This window comes from Maniola jurtina, chromosome 9 (genome assembly GCF_905333055.1).
Source record: "Maniola jurtina chromosome 9, ilManJurt1.1, whole genome shotgun sequence".
In the NCBI taxonomy this organism is placed as follows: domain Eukaryota; kingdom Metazoa; phylum Arthropoda; class Insecta; order Lepidoptera; family Nymphalidae; genus Maniola; species Maniola jurtina.
In genome coordinates this window covers 9,629,216-9,654,649 of record NC_060037.1, presented here as the reverse complement: position 1 = coordinate 9,654,649, position 25,434 = coordinate 9,629,216, and the positions used below count along the sequence as shown (strand labels likewise).

Here is a 25,434-nt window from a genome sequence, read left to right as displayed (position 1 = left end):
TTTGATCAAATCTGGTGTCACGTCGTTTTCAACTTTTCAGAACTTTGTACGGGCTTATAGGGATGAAAAAATCGGTCAAATGAGAGTCTCACGAAGGGTTCCGTACCATTCGTAATCGTATAAGAAATAACAATTTTTTTAAATTTTCATGGCGGCATTTTCAGATTTTTATTATTAGTTATTATAGCGGTAATAGAAATACACATTTTGTGAAAATATCAAGTCTACCTATAATGGTTCACAAGATGCAGCCCGCTGACAGACAGGTGGATGAACGGATGGATGGTCGGACAGCGGAGACTTAGTAATAAGGTGCCGTTGGCAATCTTCGGGTACGGAACTCTAAAAATAAAAACAAGGAGCAAAGTACCTACTATAATATCTAGTAAGTAAGTACCTTTTTATTATTCACGGAGTACTTGTAGCTCTGTGTGGAGTTTATCATTGTCAGCAGTATGACACGAGTGTGTCACATAACAACCAACGCATCGTGTCAAATCGCCGGCGCCGGCGCGCTCTTGTCAACATTTTTCGTGGAAAAGTTATGGCTTTATGCATTAAGTACGTGTGGTATAACGAATCAAATTCCATTTATTAAAAATTGTACCTATTAGCATAATTACAAAACGAATTCTTGAACTGATGCATTATTTAAATATACAAATAGGTTTACAATGTAATAGGTATACAATTTAATTTACATTGTAACTATTCTGTGTTATGACTTTAACGCAAACAAATGAATGCGCTGGAATAATGTCAATTTGCGGATGAAATTATTATTAATCACTCTATCTGTAAGTAATTTTGATAAGTTACCAACGTTGTTATTTGTCATAAAAGTTCAATCTATCTGTAAACTGTCGATAAGTTGCCGTTGCTGTTTATCTAATAAGACTATACAGTTATTTACAAATAACAATGTTGCTTGTAACTTATCGACAGTTTAGATAGATAGATTGGTCACGAACTTCGACCTTAGATACAGACTTGTAGAATGTTTCATCCCAAACTTGGCTTAGATGTTTTACGTTATTTCCACCAGTCTGTCTAGCCTGAACTCAATAGATTTTCATGAAACTTTAACAACCAATGTGTCTTGCCTTTATCTGTTGGTGTCGAATCTTCCTCCCAAACATCTAGGATCGGAATTTTTATTACTGAGGACAGAGATCAGTTTATAATCCTTATCACATAGTCTTGTGTGTCGTGACTGAAGTCGTGTTTTGTTTTGAAAACGTGTATTCACAAACGAGCTAGTTGGTGCGGTGTGAACTTTCAGGCTGAGGCTACACTAGGCTGCGACGTTTTTCCTTTTGACGTACGGAACCCTAAAAACAGGTGTCGGTTCCGTGGTCCCACGCTTTGACCATTTGGTAGGTCTACGGCATACCACCATGTACCCGTGGTCCCACTTTTGGGTCTACGATATACCATCATTTCGTGACGGGTACGTGCTACGTGGTTTCACTGGTGGCTTTATATTACCATGTACTTGTAGTCCCACTACCGGGTCACACCGGGTCCCATTTGAAAATCAGCGTCCTGCATTTAATGCGTCATAATGCAGGACATAATGCTGAGCTGTACACCCATTTGGGGTGGTGTCACAGATGAAAATGTACATTTGTACGCTTTGTTTTTATCTGTGACACCAACAACAAATTAATGCATTTTCTTTCTTTCTTTCACTATACTTATATTATAGAAAAAAATTGCAACTTGTGATTTAGTTGGGAGTCTTCACTTTAGACGCTTGAACATAATATTTCCTTTAAACATAGCTTATCAGTCATCACAGTTTTGATAGTTTCCCAGTCGCCTTGCAAGTCGCAAGTCGTGATCTAATGTGGCCTCAGCCTGACAGGCTGGGCTATGGCGCCCGCACGCAGCTGCACAACTATTTGCGGTGAGCGTATTGCATCGCTATGCATCGACACTGCAATTTTACCGTTGCGTGACCCACTTACCTCCTTTTTATCTTTAACAGGGCTCTCTGTGTCGCTTATTCCATACAATCGTAGTTCCAATTTCATTTAAATATCTAGCAACCAAAGTCCATGAAATTTTGCAGACATATTCTAGAAACTAATATAATATGTGCCTGTGGTGTTTCAAATTTTTCAAAAAATATGTAGTTTTAAAATTATAGGGGCTCAAAGATTTGTATGTGAATTTTTAAGACCGCGTAACTTTGAAACCGAATATTTTAACAGAAATCTGGAAGACCACAGGAATAGATATTAGTTTCTAGAATATGTCCGCAATATTTCATGGACTTTGGTTGCTTCAAATGAAATTGGAACTACGTTTGTATGGAGCGAGTGACGGAGAGACCCCTCTTAAACGCGTCATGTCAATGGCACTAGATTTTGCTTATTTAAGTTTATTATTAACTACCTTTTGCCGTCGATTTTGCTCGAATGAATTTCGGATTACATTCTTCATTTCTACTTTCTAGTGAACCTGAGCTTCTAGTGTTAGTTTTCAAGTTAACGATATGATAACAATGGAGTCACGGAAATATGTAAAAATTGTACCTATGAAGTTTTCAAGTTCACGTATTGACGGTTTAGGCATCCATTATGAAATTGAGTCACACATAAAAGTACAGCTCAAACTGTTGGATCTAGCAACTTGAAATCTATGTACATTGTACTTACTTAGATTTTCTTTTTAAGGCGACCCTCCACCAAAATTTGTATTTTTAGAAAATCCTCGAAAATCCGCGGGTTAACCTGTTAGTTATAATATAGGTACTTATCGCATATTTACCCGACTACCGGTGAATGTTTGCTTACATCATGTTTCTAGTTTCTACACTTCTTTCTTCCTTTCTTCTTTCTTTCCTTGAAATCTCTTAGGTATATGGTAGATATGTCGTTGTTTATAGCAATCACAGACAATGTAACAATAACCAATAATTTGTTGATGGTTATAGTCTTTTGTTCGTCCGCATGTGTGAACAATGTATAATTAATTCATAGCCCCTTATGGAAAGTAGTAAATATGCAGGAAGGTAGACTTCTTCTTCTTTGTCGTGTCACTCTTGACAGAGCGGTCGTGGTCATCATGAAGCAACGTCTTTGAGGGCAGATGTTACACGCCTCACGAGCATTCGCCACTTCTCCCTGCTGGCTGACAGCCTGGTACACTCGTGCAAGGGACCGCCCACAGCAGATTTAATTTGGTCGGTCCATCGCATGGGCGACCTTCCTCGCCCTCTGGTGCCCTCCACCTTGCCCTGCACGACAAGACGCTCTATGGAGTTACTCTCACGCCGGGAGACGTGTCCAAAGAATTTCAATATGCGACTCTGTACTAGCACTGAAAGCCGTTGTTTAATTCCGAGTTCTTGGAGTATAGAGACGTTGGTGCGAAACTCGGTCCATGAGACTCCTAGCATCCGCCTCCAGCACCACATCTCCAGAGCATCAATTTTCTTCTTTTCGGTCAGTCGCAAAGTCCACGTCTCTGCAGCGTATAAAAATATGGGGAAAATAAGTGTTCGAACGAGCCGGATCTTCGTGGCTTTTGTTATATTCCTGTTCTTCCATATTTTCTTCAGCTTATCCATCGCAGTTCTTGCTATCGCCATACGTCGCTTCACTTCTTCTACGCAACCTCCATTGTTCGAAATTAAGGCTCCAAGATATACGTAGGATTGGACGACCTCGCAGTTCGCGATCTGAGTGACTTCGGGCGAATTATTGTTGGCACGGTCTACAATCATCATCTTCGTCTTGCTGCGGTTAATCTTTAATCCGAACTCTAGGCTCACGCGCTCCATTTTGAGAAGTAGTTCTTCCATATGACAAGCACTGGTCGCAAATAAGGTGGTATCGTCAGCGTAGCGCAGATTGGATATCTTGTAGCCTCCAATAGCAACACCGTCCGTCCAGTCTTCCAGAGTAATACGCATTATGAGTTCGGTGTAAGCATTGAACAAGAGTGGTGATATTATACATCCTTGGCGAACGCCTGCGCTGGGGTGGAAGTCTTTTGACAAAACGTCATCCGTCCGCACAGATGCAGTTCCATCTTCGTAAAGGCGTCTGAGAAGATGAACTAAGTGCTGCGGTGTACCCATGTCCAGTAAAACATTCCACAGCTTGGGCCATCTTACAGAGTCAAACGCCTTCGAGAAATCAACAAAGCAGATATATGTCGGCTTATTGAACTCTCGTGCCTTCTCTATAATTTGACGAACAATGAGGATCTGCTCACGGGTACCCTTTCCTTTAACAAAACCAGCTTGTTCTGGTGCTATCTCTTTGGACAGAAAGGTCTTCAGTCGCTCATTCAGAATGTGTAGCAGGATTTTGCTAGCGTGAGATATAAGTGCTATAAGGCGGTAGTTGCTACACTTCTTGGTTGAACCCTTTTTGTGTAAAGGAATGAAAACTGTATGAGTCCAATCTGTTGGCCATGTTCCCAAATGCCATATCTTGTTACAGATGGTGTGGAAGATATTGACACCTATATCACCTAAAGCTCTTAGCGTTTCAATAGGGATTGCATCTCTACCGGTAGCTTTCCCATTTTTGAGATGCATAATGGCGGCTTTGACTTCAGATTTGAGTATGTCTGGCTCTAGGTTTTCATATCCGGGTTCTGTATTGCGAAAGTTCTCCGACTCGTTGTCCTGGAACAGGGACTGGCAATAACTTTTCCAAACTTCAGTAATGCGATCGAGCTCAGTAACCACTATGCCATCACTGTTTTCAATGGCCCAGGTCTTTGAAGTGAGAGATTTTGTGATGGATCGAATTTTATGGTATAAATCCCTGGACTCATGTCTGTTAGCGTGAGTATCGATTTCTTCGCAGATTTTGGAAAGGTAGGCGTTGTGATCCCGCCTGCATCCTGCTTGTATTTGCGCTGAGAGTTTGTTCAAGTCACTGACCGCTGTCCCTGCTGCTTTTAATGCGCGTCTCCGTTCAACTAATTCCAGCGTGCTATCTGTCATCCAATGTTGCCGTTTGTGTGGTATACGGGGTAATCCAGAGGCCGCAACAGACTCTGTGATTAGCTTCTTGGCTCGTTCCCACAACATGTCAGGTGTATCTTCGGCGAAGTTTGCATCAGCCCATTCCACCCAGTTTTGTTTTGCTGCAGCGTAAAACTTTGAGCTATCCTTTACTTCAATTCTCCTCTGTTTTCCGAGACTACGAGCCGCTCTCAGTTTTAGTTTAAACTTCGAGATCAATAGTTGGTGGTCTGATCCGCAGTCTGCTCCGGGTAGAGTATGAGCATTTCTGAAAGATGTTTTCCATCGCGATCTTACCAAGATGTAGTCTATTTGATTGCGATATCTACCATCTGGCGATGTCCAGGTATACAGCCTACGTGGATGGTGCTGAAATAGGCTATTAACTATCACCAGGTCATTTTCAGTTGCAAACTGTATAAGGCGTTCACCTCTTTCATTTCGTGCTCCAAGTCCAAATCTGCCCACACATTGGCTAAGCTGGTTAGAGTTTACTCCAATTTTAGCATTAAAGTCACCCAGTATTACTAGAGTTTCTCTTTGAGGGACTTTTGTGATGGTGGTCTCCAGTTCCATGTAGAACCTCTCTATAATGTCGTCACTGGCAGTACTGGTGGGGGCATATATTTGCACAATGGTCAGGTTTACTGGGGATGCTTTAAGCTTGACGCTGATAATCCGGTCACTTACTGCTTCGAAGCCGATAACACAGTTCCTCTGGCGTGCGGGTATTAAGAGAGCGACTCCGTTCTGGCTGCTGGTGTCATTGCCAGAAAAGTATACGGCGTGGGAGTCAGTGAGGAAATATCCGTTACCTCTCCAGTGGGTTTCACTGAGTCCACAGATGTTCAGGCCGCATCTGGTAATCTCCGTTTCCAAGATGTTAAGTTTCCCGGGGCTAAGTAAGCCGCGCACATTCCACGTCCCTATCGTCTGGATTTGGCGCAGCTTAACAGATATTCCAGTAGCTGAATTTCCATGGGGAGCCTGGTCTCCTGCTACCCCGTGGCCGGTAGCACATTTCCCACCGTCTGCCCCGGAAGCAGAGCGGCGCCGGTTGCTAGGCGGGTTACATGGCGTCCGTGATCTCTTTGATTGTATTTCCATGGTGACTTTCTTGGGAAGATTAGTTGCAGTGGTTTCCCCTTGCCTTCTGCACCAGTCTTTTTGAGGATTATTTCGATCCCTAGGCTGCTGAAGCCTCTTCTGACAGGTTGCCCCACCAGGTGTAAGTGGTTATTCCGCCACAGGTCGGTCGCCAGAGCCTCGTCCGTTGTCTAGCAGGGGGTACCACGTGCAGGTGAGGTTGACATTTGGGGCCGACTAGATGTTATTGTCGTTCTCCCCCTTCCCCCCCTAGAAGGTAGACACCTAATCGATAAACTTTGTTTTAAAACGTGAGCTTTTGATATCATGCCACGAATTACCAGTGATAGGTCGCCGAAGTCTCTGTGGAAAGTTGACTTCCACAAAAATCAGCTTGGAATATATTATTATTTATATACCTACCTACTTACGAGTACTTATTACTTAGTACCTATCATGGGCCATGGACATTATGATTCTAAGTTCTATACCTACATCATAGATAGTATAATCACGTATAAAGTAGATAGGATTATTTCCCAGGTTTCACTGCTCAATATTATTATCATCTAATTATACATTGAGCAATTTCTTATTAGAGTAGAACCAATTCACTAGAATAGGTAAGTACCTACTAGGATATTATATTATGACTTCGAGAGGCGGACAGTGGTGACGAAACAACTTGTTTACTGAGACGTGCACGTGTTAGCAAATCATCTAGATAATATTTATGATATTGTGTGGCTTATGTCTCCAATTTGTGTCTCCTTCATTGTAAAGTTATACTTACGTCGCTTATCGCAGAAACGCGTTAGCGACGCGCCAGCCTGCGCGTTTGACATTTTTACCACGAACTTACAATGAAACCGTGCATAATATGAAAGTGGTTAAATGATAAATAATTTATCATTGTATATAAACGATAGTATCAAATTACAAAAAAAAATCACTACTTAGCCTTATTATGCGCGAAAGTGTTCACGACGCAACGGAGCAACAACAGATCGATTTTAAAGACGAGGAGAGTGACATAGGCTGCTTTTTATCCCGGAAAATCAAAGAGTTCCCACGAAATTTTAAAAACCTAAACCCACGCGGACAAAGTCGCGGGCATCAGCTAATATTGCAATACTTCCTGTACTTAGTAGGTATACCAAGCTTAAATATATGTATATCTCAAGCAAACTTGTAATTTCAACTTCCTGTCTTTAATTCCGCTATAATACATATTCTTATTTCTAACTTTTCCTTAACTCGTTCCATCGACTGTATTGTATCCTTCTCATCATAAATACTTTTTTTTAAAGAATATTAACCATGCTAATCATGACTAATACTCCCCTTTCCCCTCCAATAAGCGTGAAGATTGTGCCATATTATAATGTAGATCTTTTCTTCTCCATTCCACAATTACAGTACTCTAGAGCACTATATCTTTACCCCTCACAATCTATCTCAACGCATCTTTACAAACATATTGGATTGCAGTTGGCATTGTGGAAATTCGATCAGGTCTCAATTTATCAACGAGGCAATAAATGCCTGTCATGTATTTCGATACGAGCAATTAATTAATTCAGCTCATCGCGCCGTATGAATAAAAATTGATAAATTTGTAACAAAATACGTTTGGAATCTCGAAGAATTTTTATCACTGATCTTTGATGAATAATTGAACCTACAGTATGAATTTACAGACTTCCAAAAATGTCCGTGAAAATTTTTTCACAATTAAATTTTACTTTGCAATGTATTTAAGTACCTACTTATTTTATTTTTGGTTCATATAAAAAATTAAGTTAGAGCAACACTTTCCCTACCAGATTTTGTTTGTGATATTAGTGCGTGACTACGTATCTGTCACAAAATATAAAATGTAGCATGCTTTTGCTTTGTCTAAATCGCTGGCTAGTGACTGTTTATTATTCCACATGACGAACGTTATTGAACAAAATGTCAAACGGTAGGTCCCTACGTGTAGGATCGAGGAGCGGTAACATCATAAACTCCTGTACATACGATAAGTAGGGATGTGAACAAAATACATTAAATATCTCCCTGAATTGAATTATTTTTCACAATCTGGCTATCATTTTGTGTATAAGAAAAGAATACCATCATTTTTAGAGTAATCCTATATCTTAATATACTTACTAGGTACCTACTTTCCGTAGACATCAGTCCTGAGTCCCTCGTACTAGGCCACATTACTCTACATTAAGATTTACGAATCAATAGGCACTAAATATTATAAACGCGAAAGTGCTTGTCTGACTGTTACCTTTCACGGTCCATCCGCTTGACGGATACAGAGGTAGCTTGCATCCTGGAGATGGGCATAGCTTCAAAACTTCAAAAACTCAACCAAAAAAAAAACTCAAAAAAAATCTACTTCAAAAACGGAGAAGGTTTTCAATTCATCGGAATCTTTTTTCGTATCTCTTATCCCTAAATCAAAGAGTTCCCACGCGATTTTAAAAATGTGAATCCATGCGGTATCTATAGGTCGTGGGTATCATAGCTACAGTATTAAATAAATCAGAAAAGGTATAATTTTTTACTATAATAATTAAACTAGATGATGCTTGCCACTTTGTCCGCTTGGATATACTTACCTAGATATTTTACAATGTACATACATAGTTCTGTTAAGTCTATCTTCATTTCAAATTTCAACCAAATCGGTTCAGTCATTGTGGCGTGAAGGAGTAACAAACACACACATATAATATCTACAACCTTTCGCGTGTGATTAGGAAACTATTTAAAAAAATATTCAAACAAAACTGACACAACTAAAACTCACACCGATTTACCCTTGACCAATTTTAATAAAATTAAAATAACGAGGTGTAACTTGAGCCGTTAAATCCAATAAATTGCTAATGTTGAAACTCTTTGTAACATTAAAATCGACCTTGCCATCTAACTGTTTTATGGCAAAAGTCGGAAAACCCCGGCATTATTATGTAAACGAATCCACGACATTGCTACGAATGGCACAGCTGATTTCGACATAAGTTACATAAATATAAATAGTAATCCGGATTATCGATTTTGCATTCAAATATATAAATTTAAGTTAGTTAAGTTTAAATATAGAATCTAGATCTGTTTTCTACTTCTCCTTAGCTTGGTAGCTTAAGTTGAACTCAAATTTTTATTCAAAGTAGGTACCTACTAATTGTACAATTTTTGATAGTCAATTGTTGGATTTGTAAGATGATACAGTGGCTGATAATACGAGGGTTCCATACGCACCTAGGTCTAAGAAGAGCCCACAACAAACAGTGTATGAATCAGTTTAATTCGGATAGCCATAAAACTCAAGAAATCAACGAAATCATTAATATATGTTCATTATTTAAAAAGTAATATAAATTATAGAACATAATTTATCCAAGATGGTGTTTTTTGTATGTAATAAAACCACCTTTTCTATATTAGGAATTAAAATAATATAAACAACATTAGTTGCCTTTTATGTTCGACCTTGTACGTATAGCACGCGGCGCCAAATGTCGACCATAACGTGAATTTTGCCCGGAACTAACTAGGTATAGGTACTAATCTGGTATATTGAGAAAACAGATATATGCCGAAAAAGAATAAATCACGTGATAGTTACGTGCTGACTGTTGATAGTCTTCTTTATCTAAGTAGGTAACAATTGTACGGAAGATTAGAAGAAGGCCAGACGGCTATTATATCAACACAAACTTAAGCAAGTGTTAAAAATCATAATCGATTTCGTCGCGTTTGGAAGTGTCAACAATTTGTTTGACATGTGTCGAGATTATAGCTCGTAATCCAGGATATTTATGGCGCAAAATATATTGAATTTTAAACGGCTTGTGTTCACAGATGGCAAAATAGGAACCCAGCTGATAAGATTTTAATATTTCTCTTTTATCTTACTTAAATATTCGTAGAAGCGGATAGTAAATACTGACGCTAAAATAAGGATTATGTAAATATTTCAAACATTATTGGCTATTGACGTGGCAGTATTAGAAAATAAAGAACGTGTAAGCGTGTAAGTAAATAAAGTAAAAACGTTTCATAGATTTTTAATATTATTAGGTAGGTACCCATAGGATTATGTGTAAATAATTTAAAGATTCATTTACATACTCGTAATATGGATGTATTAAATACTATACATTTAAAAATATGATAAGGATTAATAATAATCCGTAACAACCTGATATTTCAATATTATAAAATACACTATCTATTACTTATAGATAGAGTTGGTTGGTGTGTAACGTATCTAGATACTTATTAATCTCTTCAATTGCTTACATTGAAAATATTCTAGTAATTTAAGCAGGTGTTAGTAATACGTGTATCCTGCCTTAGAACTTCATTTGACAACCAATAACCGCGACTCAAGAGGTTTCCAGTTCCCACAACAAAGGGTTATTCAGCGAACACATAAAACATATTTTAGAAATTTTAATGTTTGCCCAAACAACTGCTTCGCCTATTTATTATTTATTACATTATGTATCCAAATGAGAGGAAACTTCGTAATCAGGACTAGGCAGTAAAATAACCATCAAACAACTCGGCTTGACGAGTGTGTCGCTGTAAAATAACAAACAACTTTAACCTGTACGTAGAAATTGATAATTATGCTTTAAGTTTTAAGAAATAAAGACGTATTTTCCACGCACGATGTACAGTTTCAGTATGCCTTTGGTGGTTATGCGTAAAATCCGCTCGCCCCATAAATTACGTTCCGTACGACAGAGCACGTTGTTGCGAGAATTTTTACGATCGAAAACATCAGTGATGATGAACTTACTCATTTTTAAGGTCACCAGGTGATTTTGTTTCAGTCTATTACAAACGAAAAAGGGAGTTTTTGTAAGTTACTAATTAGGGTAACGTAATAAAACGAAGTAATCAAAGGTTTTATTAATAAAAAAAACTTCTAACAAATAAGGACATAAGTTTTGTTTTACGTAGTGAAGTTTAGTCATAAAATAGATGTAGGTATAGGGTTATTATGTGTTTGTTTATATAATTTTTGAGTACAAAATATATTCATTCTTCGATTTAAGCTTACTTATTAAAGCATTTACGAATGTCGGGTTCGTGTGGTACAGATTACAATAGATACTTACACAGGTACAATAAACGCATGCCTGGTTTAGAATACTCTTCCGGGATCTGTATTTCCTACCAATTTTAATCCAGGTACCTATCTTTAAAACAACTGTGAAAAGGCATTTTCTAAATGAACGCGCCCCATCTTAGGCCACATCATCACTTTTTATCAGTAGTGTTTGTGGTCAAGCGTGGCACCAGATAATAGTGAATTCAAATACTATTTTAATTTAATTACCTACTAATTTAATTATTCTTTTTTTTTTTATTAATCTAACTTCTGATGTAGTCTGAAAATTAAGTTTTTTTGTGTCGGAAATACCCAGATAAAAGAGTATAAGGCTTTGTCGATAATCTTTCCCAAAACGAGCATTGGATCTGTGAAGGTTGTCCAAGAGAACATATGGCGTGCGACATTGACAACATAATAATTTAAGTATAGACATTTTGCGTTTACCTAGAAAACCTCGACATTGATCTCAGCAACTTCCAGGTGTTTAATCACTTGAATCATTTGTAGCGATACAATCCTTACCTATTATAGACTCGTTATTTTAATTTGATCTACTAAAGTATTTTAGTTATATACTTACATATTATACTAAGTATATTTATGACATGTTCTTTTGCTTTTCGAGCGTGTATCCAGGAAGACCTAGAAACTTCTAAGTCCCGTGATATCCCAAGCTATTTGACATTTTAAACCATTTCTTAGGCATCACAAGGTTTGTAGCATAACTTTAGTTTAGTCAGGCCTGGTAGTAACTAGTAAGTGAGCTGGCTTAGGTTGCAGCTTGGATAGTATGACCACGTAGACCGTAGACGTTTCACTCTCGATGACTACTAAAAGAAATTAGGTAGGTAAAAGTATTGTTAACCGATGTGATTTATCATAACTGATACTGAATGTTGGCACATGCCATATTAGTGCAGATAACAGTCATTCTGGGACCTTCCTTGTCCGAGAAAGGCATCGCTTCTAACATTCTCTTAGCGAGTCTGCCAGCCTTATAGAGACAAACGCAAGTGAGAGTACCCATACCTACATATTATCATCATAAGTAAATATGTACCTACCTAATGCTATCTAAAATGGTAGAGATATTTAAATCACTCTACGAATGTGAAGAGTTGGTGAGCAGAACCAGTTCAGTCCATGAGATTAATGTTTGCAGACAGCAAAAAACCTGGTCTTTCATCATGATCAAACCATCGTATTGGGCCAGCCAATACTGAGTATAGATCTGCTCGATAGATGAGAAGGGCGTAGCCCATATTCAGCCACGCTGGCCAAGTGGGCAGCCTTCACACACCTTCGAGTACATTATAAAGAACTCTCAGACATACAGGTTTCCTCACGGTTACCATATTTTCCTTCACCGTTCAAGCAAGTGATATGTAATTTCTTGAAACGCATATAAGTACCTAATTCCGAAAAGATACAATCCGGGTATCTTTAAAACAAGAGTGAATAGGCACCTTCTAGGTAAACGCGTCCCATCTTAAACCACATCATCACTTTCCATCAGGTGTGAGTGTGGTCAAGGTCTTGCCTATAGTGAATAAAAATAAAAAAGATAGAGGTGCGTACCAGGGATCGAACCCCGGATAAGGAGGCCAACGCTTTTTTTAGCGCCATAGATGCTAATAATAATAGTAAACAACACAATCGTGACTGACAGGCGATGACTCAGTGATCAGCTGCAGCCTCGTTCAAATGCCTTAATTACGAAACGCGAAACGCCACACCGAGGATTGACGTCATTCCTAACGACCGAAGTACTCACAATAACGTTGATCCTGGTTAGCACTCCTAAGGAATTTCAATATCCTCGGATTTAAGGTATGAACATACGTGATCTGGTACCATACCAATCAGCATATCGATCCCTAGATCTAATTGTAAGGTTATTTTTAAAAATTGATTTGAGTTGTCAAAAATAATATAAAATTATTAATTTATCTAATGCAGGTAGTTTGATAAAATCGATATTTCGCTCATTCGATGTCATACAATCTGTTACTAGGAGGCCAACAAGATTGAACTTGCATAAATACGGGTGTTTTGAAGGTTTTAGTTCAGTCTCCTTCCGAGATTCGGGGCGATATCGCATATTTTCGGTATTTGGATTGTGAACTGAATAATTAGATGTTGTGATAGCAATCACGCTCTAATTAAATTATTTATTTTGGCATTAGTTTGTTTAGATTAAAACTCTCGGATAACCTTACACTTTAAACTTGTGTTTTTTTGTGTTGGTTTTGGAGAGGACATTCCAATAATTCGATAAAAATATTTAAATAATACCTGCTTTTCTGAGTGACGCCAATATAATATAGTAGATGTAGATACATACTACCTAGTATTACCTACTCGCATGACCACTAACCAGCTAATACGCATTTAGTTATTAAGTAAACTGTAAACATCCCTATCTTTGGCCAATGAAAATGAAATTAAATCTTCAAAAAGTTTTCAAAATTATACAATTCCACTAGGTACCTATCGTAGAAATCTAAAAAAATTAGTAATCCTGACTTCACCTACCACAGAGTAAAGATGATGTTATGTGCTATCACAATACATGACCTAAATTCTAAATCATTCGCTCGAATTCGAGCACTCAGCATATTCTGAAGACGGTGGAGCGCAGCGAAGACCAAAGAAAGTTATATCCTCCCTACGATTTGAAAACAATTCGCTGAGGTTATTGCCCAGCCTTATTAGGTATATCCCTATATAAAGTTCGGATGGCAGTTATTGTTGTATGTAAATCTTATTGTAAGTCTGATAGTGCTCTTTGCAGATTGACATTTCAATAACGATAAATGGTGGCGAGGGCGGACGGCCGGACCGTACGCAGCTGGCGGCTGCCGGACACGTGCGCTCGTCACGAACTCGTCGGAGGAACCTCACGACTCCGCTATCACGATCGTGAAACATCCTACGAGCGTTCATTAAAATTAAGTACTTTCTTAAAATATATCGCACATTGAAAACAAAATACCGGTCAAATGCGAGTCAAACTTGCACACGAAGGGTTCCGATCGATGGCGTCCATTTTGCAATTCGCCATCTTAGTTTTTCATTAATTGTAGCTATAGCGGCAACGGAAATACACAACCTGAAAATTTCATCTCTCTATCTATTCATGAGATACGGCCCGCTGATAGACAGGCGGACGTAAGGAGGGGCAGACGCGGATGGAAAGTGAAGGCCCGTAGGCAGTCATTCGGTAAAAATGGCACTATCCAAAAATTGGTAGTTCTGAGTAACAACCGGTCGGTGGTTACAAATAACTACATCGGCTGTAAATTATAAAAATTATATTTTCTTATTTAAGCTCAATTATTGCTTTAAATAGTCATATTGAAAAATCGAGATTTTGGATAAGGTCATTTTTGTTTTCAATGTACTTAATTGCATAGAATAACTTAAGACTTACTTAATACTTAAGTGAAGAAAAATGAATATAAATTAAACAGGAAAACTTACGCTTCAAGCTGACCGAAAAACTTACACTTCTAAGTAAGTTACGTGTACCTATCGCACACTAAAAGTTTATAAAGTTTCTTAATTACACAATTTTTATTTTCACAAAGAAAATTATGAAAAAATATCTAAACAAAAAGCAATTTAACCAGTAACGACTAAAGAAGTTGCTTAAACGCAAGTCAAAGGTTAAAGTCTAACCACAGTCAATATGCAAATTATTTCGTCCAATAGCAGCTGGTCGTGTCGAAAACAATAGTCATGGACTTGGTATGTACAAATTATACAGAATACGATCCTAATTACAATTCAAATGGGCCTTGCTAAATCGCATACAAAGTCGGAAATTTGGAAGATGAAATATTAATGCATTCAGGTGGGCTCACCTTTGAAGGTTTATTACACCGTGTTTTGTGAATTTTATTACATACGATTACCTTCAAACAAAACTGTACGTTACGATATCTTTAGGATCAACATAAATGTAATCTGCATCTGCAGTAAGCATGTATTAGTAATAAAAATAGTAAATAGGTAGGTATGTCATGATGATTGATAACGAAACACTACATTGCATTGCATTTCAAAAATAAATATTCATCAATTATTCAACTAGACTAGTTTGGTATCGTTTTTATTTAAATTTTGATTGTTACCTACCAATAACCAATATCTAGCTGAAAAAAAAATTGTTTTTAGAAACTCTACGCTTATTACATAAATATACAAATTATCTATTTTTGTATCATAATGACTTTCTTTTTTATTTAATTTCACAGATTCTCGTTTGATTTATTTTCTGCTTTGCCCTTAACCAAACTAAAAAATTAAGTTTGCCTAAAAGCTAGGTAGGTAAATATGATGAGTCCAGCAATTAATTGGTTTCATCCGAACCTGAAACTCGAATGGTTGTAGATTAAAGGATTTAAGGGTTCTTAGAGTTCTAGTCAGCCATTTATACACCCGTACCCGTTAGAAAACTTATTTAGAAAATTATAGCATTTGAAGTTGATAGGAAATGTAAGTACCTACCTAACTTTGAAATTAATGTTCAAGCTCCTTAAAATAATAGTAACCGTTCAATAGCATGTCCGCATGTCTGCTAAACCAGAAACAGGAATGTTTACTAACGTTGCGCCTGCGACTGCTCAGGGCTGCACGTGGCACCATCGCCGACAGTCCACACCCCTAACAGTAAGCAGAGCGACTATTTACGTACTCGTCAGCCGTCAAGTAATGATGTTTTACAGCTACACCATGCAAGTCTTCACATACCTACTTGCGACTACTTATTTTTAGATGTCAAATTCAAATTAACCTATCATATTTTGATAGTAAATAAAAATTAGCTAATAAATTAAATATCAAAAAATTAAATCAATCCTGTCTGTAATCTATTGATTAATGTACTTAGCAACGTTGTTATACTGCCATAAATTGTGTGGTATTTTTTACAAATAGCAATGTTGCTAAGTAACTTATCGACTCGGCTTCGCACAGGTACCTTGTTACAATTTCCGCAGGCTTTCAGTGTAACTTTATTAAATGAAAACTTATTACAATTTCCGTAGGGACCTCTAATTTTTTGAAATAAAATATAGCCTTTGGCACTCAGGAATAATATAGCTTTCTATTGACAATATAAAGCGTCTAGTGTAACTTTATTAAATGAAAACTTAAAAATGTCTTCCATTGTACTTAGTTAAGTAGGTAGTCATCAACAGTCAACACCAGTGCATTCAAATGGCACCTAAATCGTCTTGAATATTTTATTGGTTGCTTACAGAATTCATATGCGACGGATATTAATATAAGTACCGACTTTGTCTAGAGCCTTCTGCTAAAAATAATCGTATATTACGATGTCATATCCGGCGGACGATGCCAAAACGTGTCGTGTTTGCATATGAGCCTTCGCAATATCAAACACTGACATAAGTGCGCATATCAAAGATCTATTATTATAATGAAATCAATTGTGCTCGTCAAAATGCCGAGGAATGTTTTATTCATGGGATTGCGTTGTCGAATTTACGATAGGCTCGGTCTAGGCTTGCCGCAAAAATCTGTAGGCTTACAGGCACCATAGGCTTTTAAAAACCAAATATGTCTGGGGCGATGCCCACAGATAAGGCTTTACCCACAGATATAAAAAAAAACTACACCTAAGCTAAGTTCAACATTCCTATTTTGAAAATCGAAGACAAAATTCGTACGCTTTTAGGTGTGACACACCCGTTTCCAATCTATACAAGTCTGTCTGCCTTAGGTTTCTTAATAAGTTTATCAATCTGTTGAATAATAAAAACTATAAATATAAAGACATAAACATGAGAGTTATTTTTAAATAATTTTCTTCAATAGAGGACTACAAACAAAGCCTGTCCTGTCAAAACTTACAAAACGCACACGCAAACCCGAATAAGCTACACAAATTGCAAATGCAGTCGTATATGTTAGCAGCTAGATGGCCATGTGCTAAGATAAGCCGAGCATGTGCGTATCAAATGTTCGTCCGCACAGGGCTCCCATTCAGGAGCAGCGACAGCCACCCTGCCACGTGCTGTCCAGATTGCTACCACGTGCATAACCACTCTGTACTAACGATGTGTTTAATAAAGTTCTTTGATTGACTGCAAGCCCGTCGCGACGTTAGCGTCACTTTGAACGCGTAAATTCAATGACTTCTATGTATACATAGAAGTCATTGCGTAAATTACACGTATTTTAGAGTGCTTTGAAAACTGACAAGGCAACACATAACTGCAGAATCTATGTAAAGCTTTTATCGTTGGATCCGTATAGCTACATCACATCTTTCTGAATAATTCAATGTATTATAATAGTAGCTTTTGCCCGCGACTTCATCTGCGTGATATAAATTATAATTCGTAGCCTATGGCACTCGGGTAGGTATAACGTAGGTATAATTTAATCAGTAAAAGATTTTTTTAAATTCAGACGTTACCTCCTACATCCAAACTTACAAACTTTACATCTTAATACTATTATTATTTATTAGTGTAGATAGGTACAGCTACTTAGGTATAATAAAGAGTTGTTATGGTATATAATATGTACGTATGTAGAGTTACCAAATAAAGAAAAGAAAGATTTAAAAAAGATACTCAACTCCGCTACTTACGGTCGAAGCACAGCGAATGAGCTTGGTTCATTTGCTTTAAGAGAGCATGGATTTTATAATATTACTAGCCTATTCTCGCGTCATCGCACGTAGAAGGAACGGATTTTAGGTATTTTAAGGATCCCGCTAGAATTTCTCAAAATCCTTTCCTGCAGGTCAACAGAAAGAACCTAAATGCAAAGTTTCAAATTTCTAGATATGTACCATTTTAGTATTTTAGTATGTGCGTTCTCTATCAGTCAGTCACGGAACACTACTGTTTTATACCTTATTTACCTATTCAGCGGTTTTATATGCATAGATCATAAAACACAATATTTTTATTCAACGCTGCGGGGATCTCCTAATCTACTTATTATGTAAAACTAGAGAACGATAACCACCTGCTCCTTACGATATCAGGTTTACTTGTGAAAACCCCATGGAAAAAACTTATTGGAATGTGAAAATAGCGCTGATGGAAAACTATCCAAACCAGTAGGCTTAGTACTTGTCACCAACGCGAACGTTGATTGAATTCGGGCGTCGTCGTAACAATTGATCGTCAAAGTAAAATGGAGTTCAGCGAACTTGTTTGAAAACTGCGGAAACTGCGCAATTAAAAATCGGTCAAATGCAGGTCGGACTATTACACGAAAAGTTCCGTAGCATCGTACAAGAAATAATACTTTTAAATTTTCATGGCGGCTATTTTGAAATGTTTATTTTTTGTAATTTTAGCGGCAGTAGAAAATACACATTGTATGAAAACTTCAACTCTCTACCTATTACGGTTTATGAGACATAGCCCACTGACAGACAGACAAACGGACGGATGGATAGCGGAGGATTAGTAATAGGGTAACGTTGGCATCCTACAGGTATGACATCCTAAAAATGTGGCATTGAATTTTTGGATTTAAATCAAGGATTTTTAGGTCCATTTCACTTTGACGTTTTAGTCTTTCATCGCTCGAATATCTACATCGTTGGTAAGAAGTAAAATCTCATACTAAGCACCCAGTTGTTCGACGTCAAGTCGTCAGTTGTCATCGTTTCGGCAACAACAAAGCTCCGCGACGCTATCTCGATGTAACCGCCATTGTTCCTCTTGACTCCATCGACGTGCTCTATCGGGGCATCGACGCTCGCAACACAACGTGACACAGATTGCAAAGATTGTGACCATTCTTTGGAAATGACGCAAATGATACGTTAGTACAATACTTGCTTTTGTCTTTGAATTTTAAATACCCCAAAATTACTAGTCACCTTCTTCTTCTTCTAGTGCCATCTCCTATTGGAGGTTGGCAATCATTAAGGCTAACTGGATCTTGTTCACCGCTGCTCTAAACAGTGACCTTGTACTCATGTTAAACCTAGTCACCTTAATAAAAAAAATATTTGTTACAACACCAAATACCTACTTACAATAATGATGCCGTGAAAAATACCATTAATACAAGTAGGTATACCAAAGTAGGTACGATAATAATATACGATAGTGGTAAACTATACCGTAATACGATGGATGGCGTATAAAATGCGGTCTCGCTGATGAATAAGATAGAAGATACAAAACGCACGAGAATAGAAGAGAGCGCTCTACAAATGTGACCCAAATGCGTCATATAACATATAGCTACTTTTTTAACATATAAGTAATAATTATATCAAAGGGATGTATTTTCTTCGATTGTTAGAGTTGGAAATGCAAGCAAGAAATAGGCCAATGAAAAAATATGAAACAAGTTTGTGGATTGAAAAATATTGTGTAAAGTTATAACTTTCCAATTTCAGTCCGCTCTTTCATGGGTTTTATTCTGGAGCTGCTTGTTTGTAGAACAGAATATACACATTAGTTACAGTGGATGGAACATTAACAAAAATTCACGCTCATTTTCAAATCTGTTTACCATCAGAAAATTGATTGACAATAGGCATCGACGTTCATCAAAAGCAATGACGCAACGCATGCCAAATGAGCACCGATTCTCTTCTATTGTTATCCGCGTATGTAAATCGGGACACGTGCTTCCGGGCCCAAGGTTCCTGCGAAATAACCGAACAAGCCCATTGAAATGTATTTGGCAAAGTGCGATGTTGACGAGATACTTGACCGTTGTCTATACGCATGACTTGCGAATGTCCATAGCGAACGCTCGTTTTAATTAAGCATACTGTTGAAAATCCATACTAATACTATAAATGCGAAAGTGTGTCAATCTGTTTGTCTGCTAACTTTTCAAAAACCAACAGTTTAACCGATTTTGATGAAATTTAGTACAGAGTTAGCTTACATCCCAGGGAAGAACATAGGCTTTTTATCCCGGGAAATCAAAGAGTTACCACGGGAAAGGCTGATCCTTTAAACCGATTTATATGAAAGGTGCAGAGTTAGCTTACATCCCAGGGAAGGACATAGGCTACTTTTCATCCCGGAAAATCAAAAAGTTCCCACGGAATTTTTCAAAAACCTATATCCACGCGGACGAAGTCGCGAGCATCATATTTTGTAGCCTAAATTTTTAACCCTGTCAATAAGTGTGAGTCAGCGGAAACAAACGGAGTAGAATGGTCAGTAACATTCAATGGTATGTAGAATTAGCATTTTCTGAAACAAAATACGGAGGATGCGCGTTGCCGCTTTTTACCAAAGCAAATAAAAATCAAGAAAGGCTCTAACGGTAAGTTTCACCTAACGCTGGCTACTTTCAGCACAAAACCGCTGAAATAGTTTGCGCAAATAGTAAAAAATGGCGATGGAGCCAAGGCAAGGTATGACGCACATTGTTTCAAACAAGATTAAATTAAGTACATATTATTATTGCTTGCAATCTTTTTCATGTTCTTCACGCACGAAAAGAACAGAATAATTTTCTATTTCCTCGTGTATACCTAGTGAATAATTCGTGGATAACAGGTCTTTTAGGTCATTCATAAAAGATCTATCTAGGCTAGGTAGTTGTTTTCAAAACGTTCCACGCACAGAATCATAGACCTGTGCTCGATCGGAATAACAAAAATAAAGCCTTTCCTAGGATTTGAATTATTTTTTATTCATTCCTGAATTGTCTATTCAGTGACGAGAATGAAAACGGTATAATATAGAATACTCGTTTTTTGCGTTCTCTACTACGCATTATTTTCGTAGATCTAATAAAGCCTACTTTCATAGATGTGCAAAGTAATCATTCTAATTTATAATATTCTCCTTGCATTTTTTGTGACAACGATATTTTCCGGCTGCAATCCATTTTCCGGTGAGCGTAGACTGTCTACAGAAAAGTTATTATTTGAAAACTCTACACGTAACTGAATTATTTTTGTTATTAACCTACATGGTGCCCGCGACTTCGTCCGCGTGGATTTAGGTTTCTTGAAAATTCCGTGGGAACTCTTTGATTTTCCGGGATAAAAGTAGCCTATATTAACCGTCCCCAGGCTGTGAGTACTCTGTACCTTTCCGCCGTTAAAAGGTAGCAGACTGTCAGACAGACAGACACACTTTCGCATTTATAATATTTCGTAGTTCAGGGGCCAGGATTTCAATGTATTGTGCTGAAATAGGTATTGACGTGGAACTAAATAACGGGGAAAAAAATAAGAATGTTTTGTAATTTTAAATTATAACAGTTTATTTAATTTTATTTTGTTCTAACTTCGACCACATTATTTTCATAAAAAACAAATATTTTGAATTTAAAACTATAGCAAGGCATGTAGCATACTTACAATATGTAGTTATATGTGCTTATGTAATAATAAAATTAATATTGCATAGAAATCGACGTGACTCAAAATCAAAAAACTACGTGCTTCAAATAAGCTGTCGCGACATTTTATCATTCTGAAACAGAACAGCAGAAACGATATTTCTGGAAGTGTTCTTTGAAGAGCCGACATCTGCATAGCAGATTCATTACGTTTTGTCCAAAATCCTGCAAGCCAGATGGACGTGAGAACGTATAGGAGTTTTGAAAGAAAGACTCATTATTTTTATAACAGCCCTCCATTGGTAACACGTGAAAATGTTTCCGGAATTGTCTTTCGGATTGTTTTAAAGAGCACATTTGGGTAGGTTCTGTTTATTACTTTGCATGTGTTTTAAAACTAAGATGTACCAACTAGGTACCTTTTAACCCCCGACCCAAAAAGAGGGGTGTTATAAGTTTGATGTGTGTATCTGTGTATCTGTCTTTGGCATCGTAGCTCCTAAACTAATGAACCGATTATAATTTAGTTTTTTTTTGTTTGAAAGGTAGCTTGATCGAGAGTGTTCTTAGCTATCTATAATCCAAGAAAAACGGTTCAGCCGTTTGAAAGTTATCAGCTCTTTTCTAGTTACTGTAACCTTCACATGTCGGGGGTGTTATAAATTTTTAATTTACACTTGTATCAGTTGGCTCTCGGTGACTTCTTAGTATGTAAGTTGATACTTTCCAATATGCATTGAAAAATCTGAATGGGTATGCATTCTCAATTATAATATAGGCAAAAAACTGCATTCCTTGATTACCTATTTACAACAATTTTGATACTTGTTTTGTAATTTGCTTGCTTTGTAGATAATAAATAAATTGCATTTATTATTTTGTAGATAACGGGTACATAGTACATACGTATCACGATTAATTTGCTGATTCCATTTGTCGATATTTCGACCCAGTTGCGTGGGTCGCGGTCACGATGGAGAGTCAGCAAATTAATCGTGGTATATGTACCTGTTATAATCTACAGTATAGTATGTCGTCAAACCAAAAAATAAGCTTAAAATCATTAAATTGCATTTGTTTATAATATTATCAATTTCAAGTTAATCCTTGACTGCGATACTCACCTGATGGTAAGTGATGATGCAGTTGAACGGGGTATGGCAGTTTTATTAATTCCATACCTACCTACCCTTTATCGGTTTCAAAACTACATCGTACTGAACCCTAAATTGCTTGGCGGCACGGCTTTGCCGGTATCATCTCTTCGGTAAAGGCTTTTTTGGCAGAAATTTTAATTTTAGAATTTTAGTACAATTATTTATTAGTTGAGTTCCTCTTTATTTTATAGATGTGCATTCAAAGCACCATAATAGTTTTAGTGGATTTTTAATGTTTTTTAAGTAAACCTACTCTTTATGATGATTGGAGATCAAATCGTGAGGTTCTACTTATAAGTGGCAATAAAATTAAGTGTAACATATCAGCTTACTTTTGGTTTTTACCGCCTACCAGAAATAGAATTATCCATACCCATACTAAAATTATTAAATGCGAAAGTGTGTCCATCTGTCTGTCTGTCTGCTAGTTTGTACGGCCCATCTGTTTAACCGATTTTGACGAAATTTCATACCTACTGAGATAGCTAGATAGGGGAGTTTGTATCATGAAAAATCAAACATTTTGGTTCTGGAAAATTAAAGAATTCCCACGGGATTTTAAAAACCTAAGTCCACATCGTCTACTCGGTACAAAGATAGCTTGCACACTGGAACAGACATAAACTACTTTTTATACCGGAGAAATTGTCGGAGAATCAAAGAGTACCCACCGGATTCTTAAAAACGTAATTCCACACGAAGTCACTGGCGTCGTCTAGTGTAGATATATTTTTTTGTCGCGAGGACTGCCGTGGACAAAGACGCCAGTATCTGCCATTACGTAATAAAATACGGGAATGTTGAGAATGATGGTTCAACAAAAGCGCATAATATATTTAGGCGTGTAATCGACACACGTGTTCGTCTCTCCACAGCTGCGTGCACGTGTATGTATATAATCAGTGGCCAGGTAATCCCACGGTATTTATGTACCAACCTAAAATCTAAATAAGTACATTAAAAAGTAAATTAGGTAGAGAAATAAGCGATTACTTTGAGATTTGGCCACTAATATGTACATTTTTTTGCAATTTTTCTACATAAATAAAATTACGATTAAATACCTTTAAACAGCACAGCCCTCTGCCAATTGCCAGTGAAGGCAGTAAGAGAAGTACTAACAGTTATGTATCACTGCCCATTTATTATAAAAATAAATACTATGAATATGCGAAAGTGTTTATTGGTTTCTCCTTCAATCACGAACGGATCAACTTGATTTTTTGCAATGGATATAGTCCGAAAAGTGATATAGGCAATTTTTTATCCCGGAAAATCAAACAAGGATTTTATAAAAAGTTGTAACATTCATTCATTTATACAATTCGATAGCTCGGTGCGTTTTCTCAAAAACTTATTTTCTGCCCCCATCTCTATTAATTGCATTGCAGTTATTATCTCTCTACACCTTGTTTACATATAGGTACCTACTTATAATGTGTACTTAGCTATCAAACACGGTGCATACATAGCATATTACCTGACTAGCGACCCGCCCCGGCTTTGCATGGGTGTTATGTAGATACTAATTAGGTAATTATTGAATATAACGACCATACGTAGCATAATTTGACTACAGGGTGTTTTTTATATACAAAGTTTACCGCATTTTTTCATTACACAGTACATATCTACATGTTGTCTTTCGCGGTTACCGTTGAACAATATTAATTAAACTATAAGTACATATAAAACTTCCTCTTGAATCAGTCTATATTCTATTTGTGAAAACCGCATTAAGAATCCGTTGCGTAGTTTAAAAGATCTAAGCGTTCATACATACATACATACAAACAACGGGAAGCGACTTTATTTTATACTATGTAGAGATAGGATGTAGTCGACGTTTGATTGGTATGGCACGGCTTGATGGACGCGGGCACGATAGCGTATCGGCGCTACATCTCTCATTACGCAGATTATACCAGCCGATAGCTCGCCTGCGCAGTACTCACCAACATCTGTCATTTTAGCGTCTATGGAGTGGTAGGGTTTTTTTAAATCTGTTATTGCAAGGGCTAAGCAAAGATTTTGAAATCCTGAAGACCATGAAAGTGCGGACATTTGAGTTCTTCGGTCACATTGTGAGAAATACCAAATAATATGGCCTCCTACAGCTCATTATCCAAGGAAAAATCTGGCCGAAGAAGAACATCGTGGGTCAAGAATTTACACCAATGGTAAGGGAAGAGTACCCGATCTCTTTTCCACCCAGCAGCGTCAAAGGTGCAGATAGCCCAATTGGTTGCCATCCTCTGGTAGGAGACGGCACTTCGAGAAGAAGAAGAAGATTAATTTCGTGCAATTATTAAATGACACAGCTTTTTTTATAAAACTTTCAGCTTTTAGAAGATAACGAAGGTCTGGCATGCGCTGGCTCTTAGTCCATAACAACTTGATGTCCAATATGTACCTATCATACTAATTTTGACACCTTCATAGAACACGATTTTGGTATATCGGTCTACAATGACCTAACTTAGATCGATGTCAGAATTCAAAATAGCCGAACATTTATGACGTATCTATTCTGCTACATAAACAACACTTGTAAATAATATCCTATTGTACTGACTCGCACTTAATTGCCCTGATACCCGAGTGCAAACTGATTTGCACCTGAAGTATAAATATTCCAGATAACACTGATAACGCTAATGCGTCATGGTTCGTACACTTTAATTAGTGTATAATACAAGTCGCGGCCATCATCATATACTATAGTTGTAATATACCTAATTAGGTACCAT

The 25,434-nt window shown here is 37.3% G+C and overlaps 1 long non-coding RNA gene across 1 annotated transcript; it reads left to right on the top strand.

Annotated features, from left to right (window-relative positions):
• Positions 1–8,831: 8,831 nt before the first annotated feature.
• On the top strand, positions 8,832–24,123 carry LOC123868205. Its single transcript, XR_006796614.1, has 3 exons — positions 8,832–9,099; positions 14,725–14,732; positions 24,108–24,123. It is a non-coding gene; the product is annotated as an uncharacterized LOC123868205 (long non-coding RNA).
• The last annotated feature ends 1,311 nt before the right edge of the window (positions 24,124–25,434 follow it).